This window comes from Triticum urartu, chromosome 1A, assembly GCF_056163025.1.
Source record: "Triticum urartu cultivar PI428250 chromosome 1A, HENAU_Tu73, whole genome shotgun sequence".
Classification (NCBI taxonomy): Eukaryota; Viridiplantae; Streptophyta; class Magnoliopsida; order Poales; family Poaceae; genus Triticum; species Triticum urartu.
In genome coordinates, this window is record NC_141873.1 from 175,169,241 (window position 1) to 175,178,544 (window position 9,304).

The following is a 9,304-nucleotide window of genomic DNA, read 5'->3' on the forward strand; positions in this document are numbered from 1 at the left end:
TGCGAGAGGCATACTATATCGAGGGGGAAGGAGCGTGCGAGGACGAGATCGATCAAAAGAATGGTGGGAGTGAGGCATGGACGGTGAGAAGAGAAGAGGGGAAGCTTGTTGTCGGGGGTTGGGTGCGACATATGCCAATGGATGGCTTATCATGGTGGGAGCGAGTAGAACGTCGCCGGTGCCTAGAAGCTGGATGAGGCGTAGACACATACGCCGGCGAACTTTACCTAGGTTCGGGGCTCTCCTAGGAGATAACACCCCTAGTCCTACTCTACGGGGTCTCCGCATGATCACTAAGGCACAAGTGAGTACAATGGTGCTTCTCGAGTTGTATGATTGAGGTGGGAGGAGGCCAGGCTAGCTCTCTCCCTCCTCTATGTATGAGTCTAATTCTAACGGGGTGGGAACCCTTCGCATGGGTGCCCTGGGGGTTTATATAGGCCTACCCCCCAGGGGTACAATGGTAATCCAGCCAGGCATAGGGCCCGGCTGTCAGTCTCTCTGGTCGCCGATTTCTCCGCCGACTGCTGGGGCCCGTCGCCTGATGGGCCCTGCCGGCTGGTCTGGTACGCAGCCGACATGCCGCCTCCGCCACTCGCGGGTCCTGCCGGCTATGGATTACTTTAGCCATTCTGCTAATGACGCGTGCTCGGTCGAGGAGGCGTGGCTACAGTCCCACCGCTTGGTGGGAGATCACTATAGCCAATCCGTATCTCATCTGGTTAATGGCGTGTGGGCCCCCCGAGGAAGGATCGGGCCGGCTGTAGGGAGCCGGCCACCCTCGGGTTCGACTGGTGTGTCTCTCACCGTCTTTCGGGCTTTCGCTGACCGGTAGGGCCCGCTGTCCTTGGGCCATACCGACAGGTGATCGTGGGTGCAGGGCTTGCCTGTCAGGAGTGATGTCAAGGGCTAAGTGGCAACAGTGCCGCGCCGGGCGGAGATCTCCACGGGTCAAGGCATTGTGGCCACACCCAGCCCTGGATTCAGGGGGGATGGGCTGCACTGTTGCCTCTCCTCGTCATGTCTTCTTTAATGGGGGCGCAGACTTTGAGGGCACCGTGGGCCGACAGCTGGGAGCCGGCCTCTCTGGAGGCCGCCCGCCAGGAGTCGGCCTGCCTTGGTGCTGCCTTCCTGAGCATGGCCGCCTTCTAGCAGTCGGCTGTTCAGCCAGCCGGCCACCAGAAGGAGGCGCCTCATCTTGACGCTTCGAGGGGTGTAGCCGGCCCGATGTCTTGAAAGGTTCTGGGACTCGGGTTAGGCTACCCGTGGCCCATTACTCCGATAGTAGTCCCCGAAGCTGGTGAGGTGTCGCGGTTGACGCGCCGAGGAGCCTCAACAGTTTCCTCCTCCGGGTGCTCTGAAAGAAACCTCGTCCGATTCCCAGGAAGCTGGTTGGCGGGAGTCAGATTCGTCCAGTCGGATCTTCCTGGAATTTCGAATGCATCAGCGGGAACCAGATGGCATACTAGCTAAGCTTCTCGATCAGCCGCCTGTCGTGGGCACGCTACATGGTGCCAGGCGGCTGGGCTAGCTTGTGAGCCCACACGCGTGATGGGACGCCTTGGCAGGCCAGGCCCACCACTACCGTGCCTCATCACGTGAGCGGATCCGCAGCGGTCGAGGCGGGCGGTTTCGCTCGCCCGTGAAGTTACTGCGTGTAGTAACTTTGCGTGATAAAGGTGGGGACATGGGGTCGTGGGCACAGTTGATCCCACGATCCCACGCCCGCCCCTCGGCTTCATAGCCCGCAAGCTATAAGTAGGGGAGGAGCGGGAGCGGCAGGGCTCGCGCGCCCCTCTACCCCGCCCCTGCCTCCTTCTTCTTCCTTTTGCCGCAGCGCCCCCCGAGCTACGCCGGTGTGCTGCTGCGGTTTGTCTCCGTCGAGCCCGTTCGCCCGAGCCTCCTTGCTCCGCCCACTCTCAGCTCCCTCATCGCGCCCTTCTTCTTCGAGCTCTCCATGGCGCATGAGCAAGGAGGGGATTGGGACAGATCCAACGTCAACGAGGATCACATAACCTTCCTCCGCGAGACACGGCGTCTCCCCGGCGCAGATCAGGTGAAGGCGCGCGTGCCGCCGGAGGGAGAGATCTCGCCGGTGCCGGGTGAGAGTGAGCAGGTCATCTTCCGCTCACACTTTGGCCTGCCGACGAGCGACTTCCTCTGCTCATTCCTCGAGTTCTACCACCTTCAGCCTCATCACATCACGCCCAACAACGTGATGCTCCTGGCCGCCTTCGTCACGATGTGAGAAGGATACCTCGGCGTTCTCCCCAACATCGAGTTGTGGGGAGCCTTCTTCTACACCAAACTGGGCACCTCCGTCCGGGAGGTGGCTGCCCAGTGCGATGCCTTCGTTGCAGTCCACCTACCGTTGCCGCAAAACGTCTTCCCCATCATCAAGCTGCCGCAGTCGGTCAAGATGTGGCAGCAATCCTACTTCTACGTGGAGAACGTAGACCCGGCTGCCGACTTCCTCAACCTGCCGGCATACGAAGCCGGCCCGCCTGCCGAGCCCCGGGCTAGTTGGGGCTACAAGCCGAACCGGTGTCGGCAGACGGTGCCGCCGCCATCCAACGGCTCCGGGAGCTGATCAACACCGAAGGCCTCAGGGCGTCTGACTTGTTGGTCGCCTTTGTCGAGCGTCGGGTTCTCCCGCTCCAACGCCAGCCGCACCTGATCAGCCGGATGAGCGGGTACCGCGACCCGTGCCGGCTGAGCACCAAGGAGATGCCGGTTGCCGAAGTCGCGAACTTGGTGAACGAGATCTCCGGCCTCAGGCTGCAACGGTCTTGGAGTTTCGGCAAGCGACCATATTCCCGCGCCGACCTGCTGCCCGTGGTAAGTTTGCCGATTCTCTCTCTTTGATACTTGCCCTAGTCTTGATTTTGATCTTGATCAGCCGGCCTTCCGTTGTCTGAAATAGATCTACATGTTGAACACGACAGCCGCCCTCGTAGGGGCGGGTGGTGACTACCAGCCGGACCGGGCGGTGAGCGATCTGGACGACCCTGACTTGGGGGCGGCCTCCTTCGAGGACACCACGACGGGCTGTGTCTACGAAGTAGACGGCTCCAAAGAAGTCGGCAGCGTGCCGAAGAAACCCAAGAATCCAAACGCCGCGACCAAGCGGAAGGAAGCCGCGGCGAAGGCGGCCAAGTACCAGAAGCTCCCCAAGGCGCCCCCTATGGTGTCGGCGTAAGTTTCTTTCCCTTGTGCTTTCCTTCTCATTGACTATTTCTGAACTTCCTTTGCTTTATTTTCTTGATTTTAGGGCTCCGCTCTCTCTCGAGAAGTCGGCTACCGGTTCCATCGTGAGGTCGACGGAGAACTCCACCACCACCGGGCTGATCGATCCAGCCGCCGACCTCCGGGAGGCGACGGAGCGGAACGCGTGGGAGGCACGCGAGGAGCGGGAAGAGGCCCGCCTGAAGAAGGCGGAAGCTGACAAGGAGGAGGCCGCCACCTTGAAGAAGCTGGCGGAGGCCGAGGCCACCGACGCGGCGAAGAAGCGTGCTAAAGAAGCCGTGCATCGCCAGTTGGCTGTGTTTGTTGTCCCTCTGAACTCTGCGCCGCCACCACCGGAGTTCGTGGCGCAGACTGGGGAAGCCGGCGGCGAGCACCCTACTATGGAAAGGGACGGTGGCGACATCGCCATGCCGGATGTCATCGTGCCCCCGCCACCTCCTTCTAAGGAGGCGCGAGACAAGCAGCCGGTCGACCCGCCAGCACCACCAGCCGGGAACGAGATGGTGACAGGCCCGACTCCCGGGGTCCGCACACCCCTACGACGCCGGCTCGCGAAGGCGGCATCGGCGTCGTGCCCGCTGGAGGCCGGCACCACAAGCTCCTCGATTCTGGAGACCGAGGTGACCAGCGCCGCGCCCGCTGGGTGGGTGTGGGGAGGCAGAACGGGCCCTCTAAACCAGGCGATTCTGGACGTTCAAGCAAAACTCCGCGCCGAGGCCGACGCTCTCAAGGTCTGCAACAAGACTTTCCTAGAGTCGCGAGAGGCCATCCGGGTACACGTCTGTCTTCTTTGCTCTTGATTCTTGTACTTCTTCGTGGGGGCACGCTGGCGCACCCACTAGGTGTAGTCCTCGAGTTTCGGGCCGGCTGCTGAGCAGGCGTGTCGGAACTCTAATTGGCGAGCTCCGAGTACTAAATATCTTTGCTGCAGGATTATCATAACCTCCGTGCGGCCGCCTTCAACTCCAAGGTCCTGGAGTTGGATCAACGTGCTGCCGACTTGTCGGAGAGCCGGAGTAAGTCTCCTTCTTTCTCTGTGGGGGCGCGCTGGCGCACCCGTGGGCTATAGTCCCCGAGATTCGGGCCGACTGCTGAGCAGTAGGGCCGGATCTTCCTGGAAACTTCATCTTCTTTGCTGACTATTGTCGTGTATTTCTTTTTCTACTTTTTGCAGAGGCCAACGCCACCCTTCAATAGCAACTGGACGAAGCCAACGCCGCGCTTCGCGCCAAGGAGGTGGACTGCGGCAAGCTGGCTGAAGAACGCGACCGACTTGTCGCGCAACTAGCGGAACAGAAGGAGCTCCTCAAGAAGGCCTAGGATAAGATGGAGGACAAGGAAACCAGAGTCCTTGCTGAGTTTGCGATTGAGCGCTCCGCCTGCACCTATAAGGAGGCGATGCTGACCTCTGGCTTTCATGCGATCGAGGACATAGTCGATGGTGAGCTTCCCTCTTTTTCCTTCTTTGAACTGCCGGCTTGTTGGTTGAGCCGTCTTCTCGTTTTTAACTTTGGCTTTTTGCTTTCTGTTTTGGCAGACTTCTTCCCTGGCCACTCGGATGCCGCCAACCAGGCCATTGAAGCTGATCGCGAAGGACGGAGGGCGGACGGTGCGTGGATCGCTGCCAACGCCCCAGGACCCTTAACAAGCAGATCCTGAGCATCGAGGCCCGTCTTCGGCCGGCCCAGCGGATGCTGCGCCGGCTTCAGCGTGTTAGTGCCCAGGCGATCGCCGCCCTGTGGCCCGACATGCCGGCACCGCGCACTCCCAGTTTGACTGCCGACTGGCTGGAGGTGGCGGCTGGCCATCTTGAGGCCTGGAAGGGCTCCTCGGCCCAGGCTGAAGCGCGCCGGGCCTTGGAGTTTGTCAAGGCGTGGTATCCTGGGCTGAGCCTAGCCCAGCTACCCACGTTCCGGCTAGAGTCTCAGGAGGAACTGGCGGTCGTAGAAGATGAGCTCGTCAAGCGCGCGGCATCAATCGCCGAGTACACCGACACCAGTATCTTTGTCCCAGAGTGGGTGAGGACGGCACCGAGGCGCTGCCAGAATGGTTCGGGCTGAACCCGGAAGACGACGAGGACTCGACGGAGGTGATCGACTCCAGCGGCGAGGAAGAGGGCGAGGCGGAGGAAGAAGGCGAAGAGGAGGCGCCAGAAGTCGGAGAGGGCGGCCAGCCCAAGCTCGACCGTGCCTCAAGCACCGAGCCACGCCCAACCGAGCCGGGTGCCAGCAGAGACGACCAAGTGGAGACTGACCAGGCAGCCACTCCACCAACCGGCGCTGCCGATTCCTCCAATCCACCAAACCCTTCTGCTGCTTCCTAGGCCACTAGATTATCTTTGCTTTACCTGTCTACCAATCTTGATGAACTTGTTAATTTCGCAAAATTCCACACGCGGGGTGTACCCTGAAGTTGTGTTTTGAAGATCGGCCAAGGGCCTTTGTTATGTAAATATTATTCCGAGTTCTATTTTTTCTTGCTTGCTGCTCTTTGGCTTTTCCTTTGCCACCTTCCCCTGGTTGCCGTCTTGCCAGCCGAACAGCCGCTCTGCGGACTGTCGCTGGGTCAAGTACTTAGCTACTTCTGGGAAGGCAAGAACTTAGCCATTTTAGAGCATTGTAGCAAGTTAGGTAGAAGCCGACGGGCCGGCTGTTCGGCAACAGGTTGGTGAGGCGAGAAGCCGGCTTGGACTATGCACGTGCTTTGTGTCCTTAGCCATTTTTCATGTGGAAACCCTTTCTGCCTTGCTCCTGACCACCATACAGTCGCTCTGCGAGCTGCGGCTTTGATACGTCTCCAACGTATCTATAATTTTTGATTGTTCCATGCTATTATATTATCAACCTTGGATGTTTTATATGCATTTATATGCTATTTTATATGATTTATGCGACTAACCTATTAACCTAGAGCCCAGTGCCAATTTATGTTTTTTCCTTGTTTTAGAGTATCGCAGAAAAGGAAAATCAAACGGAGTCCAATTGACCTAAAACTTCGCGGAACTTATTTTTGGAAGGAAAGCAACCCGGGAGACTTGGAGTCCACGTAAGGGAAGTAACGAGGAAGCCATGAGGCAGGGGGGCATGCCCACCCGCCTGGGCGCGCCCTCCATCCTCGTGGGCCCCTGGTGGCTCCCCTGATGTACTTCTTCCTCCTATATATCTCCATATACCCTAAAATGATCGGGGAGCACAGTAGATCGGGAGTTCCGCCACCGGAAGCCTCCGTAGCCACCGAAAGCCAATATAGACCCGTTCCGGCACCCTGCCGGAGGGGGCAATCTCTCTCCGGTGGCCATCTTCATCATCCCGGTGCTCTCCATGACCAGTAGCTATGTGTTTGATCTCTCTCTCTCTTGTGTTCTTGAGGTGATACGATCTTGATGTATCGCGAGCTTTGCAATTATAGTTGGATCTTATGATGTTTTCTCCCCCCTCTACTCTCTAGTAATGGATTGAGTTTTCCCTTTGAAGTTATCTTATCGGATTGAGTCTTTAAAGATTTGAGAACACTTGATGTATGTCTTGCCGTGCATATCTATGGTGACAATGGGATATCACGTCATTCACTTGATGTATGTTTTGGTGATCAACTTGCGAGTTCCGCCCATGAACCTATGCATAGGGGTTGGCACACGTTTTCGTCGTGATTCTTCGGTAGAAACTTTGGGGCAATCTTTGAGGTTCTATGTGTTGGTTGAATAGATGAATCTAAGATTGTGTGATGCATATCATATAATCATACCCACGGATACTTGAGGTGACATTGGAGTATCTAGGTGACATTAGGGTTTTGGTTGATTTGTGTCTTAAGGTGTTATTCTAGTACGAACTCTAGGGCTGTTTGTGACACTTATTGGAATAGCCCAATGGATTGATTGGAAAGAATAACTTTGAGGTGGTTTCGTACCCTACCATAATCTCTTCTTTCATTCTCCGCTATTAGTGACTTTGGAGTGACTCTTTGTTGCATGTTGAGAGAAAGTTATGTGATCCAATTATGTTATTATTGTTGAGAGAACTTGCACTAGTGAAAGTATGAACCCTAGGCCTTGTTTCAACACATTGCAATACCGTTTATGCTCACTTTTATCATTCGTTACCTTGCTTTTTTTATATTCTCAGATTACAAATTCCTTTATCTACCATCCATATTGCACTTGTATCACCATCTCTTCGCCGAACTAGTGCACCTATACAATTTACCATTGTATTGGGTGTGTTGGGGACACAAGAGACTCTTTGTTATTTGATTACAGGGTTGCTTGAGAGAGACCATCTTCATCCTACGCCTCCTACGGATTGATAAACCTTAGGTCATCCACTTGAGGGAAATTTGCTACTGTCCTACAAACCTCTGCACTTGGAGGCTGAACAACGTCTACAACAAGAAGGTTGTGTAGTAGACATCAGGCTTCTGGTAGGAGACGGCTTAGGTGCCACGCATTACTTGTCCGGCTGCAGGAAGCACTTCATAGTACAAGGCGGCAAGTCCCCGGGCCGACTAGTCGGACCCGATGCCGAGCGGCAAGAAGAAAATTACATACTCATAGGCATAATTCTTATCATATAGATGAAAGAGGGCAGTCCCCGAGCTCTTCTCAGGGGACCCGGAGTCTTCGTACATTAATACAAATGGTAGCATGGTACATACTGCATCAACTATTAAATCTTCGAAGGAGATTTGCATTCAATGATCGCTCCGTCTCCTTGCCGGAGTCGTCCCTCTTGCATGCTCGAGGCTTCTGAGCACCGATCAGGTAGTAGGAGTTGTTGCCCAACACTTTGCTGATGATGAAGGGGCCTTCCCAAGGCGCTGAGAGCTTGTGCTGGCTGGCTGTTCGCTGGATCAGCCAGAGCACAAGGTCTCCTTCTTGGAAAGATCTTGGCTTGACCTTCCGGTTGTAGTACCGGCGCATGCTCTGCTGGTAGATGTTGGACCAGCTGAGTGCCAGCAGCCGGCCCTCTTCCAGCAGATCGATGCCGTCTTGACGAGCTTCTTCCGCCTCCTCCTCAGTGTACATGGTGACTCGAGGGGAGTCAAATTCTATGTCCGTTGGGATGACGGCTTCGGTACGGTAGACAAGGAAGAAGGGCGGGAAGCTGGTTGACTTGTTTGGAGTTGTGCGCAGACTCCAGAGGATGGCCGACAGTTCGTCGAGCCAGTAGCCGGCCGACCGTTCCAAAGGCTCGACCAGTCGGGGCTTGATGCCGGACAAAATAAGGCCGTTTGCTCGCTCCACCTGGCCATTTGACTGTGGATGAGCAACAGACGCTAGGTCCAGTCGGATGCCCTGTGTCGCGCAGAAACGGGCCAAGGCACCTTTGGCGAAGTTCGTGCCGTTGTCAGTGATGATGCTGTGCGGTATGCCGTACCGGACGGTGATGTCGGAGATGAAAGTCACGGAAGTTGGACCATTCAACTTTTTGATTGGGTTTGCTTCTATCCACTTGGTGAACTTGTCCACTGCGACAAGCAGATGAGTCAAGCCACCTCTTGTTGTCTTGAATGGTCCCACCATATCCAGGCCCCAGACGGCAAAGGGCCGGGCTATGGGAATAGTCTTGAGTGCAGAAGCCGGCTGATGAGGCTTTGTACTAAACTTCTGGCACCCTTTACATTTCTGGACCAAGCTCTTGGCGTCTTCCAGGGCAGTTGGCCAGAAATAACCATGGCGGAAAGCCTTGGCGACAAGTGCTCTTGAAGCCGCATGGTGGCCACATTCGCCTTGATGGATGTGGGGACCCCGACTCATAAGTCGAGATCACCGAATGCACGTGTACAGTGATCCCAGAGATCAATGCTCACTGAACACACAGAAGCTGAATAACAAGAGTCTTACATCCATACATACCGTCTTACACAAATTATGACCATTATGGTCAAGTCTTACATTGATAAAGCCTTAAGGGCTGAACATCAAATGAAACACAAGCAGCGGAAATCTTTGTCGATAAGTAGAACCCATGCCATCTGCCTTAACCCTACAGGCATTCTGACTGGGAAACGTCCTAGTTCGCATGTTCGTCTCCAAAGAACTCTTCTTCGAACTCCTGTT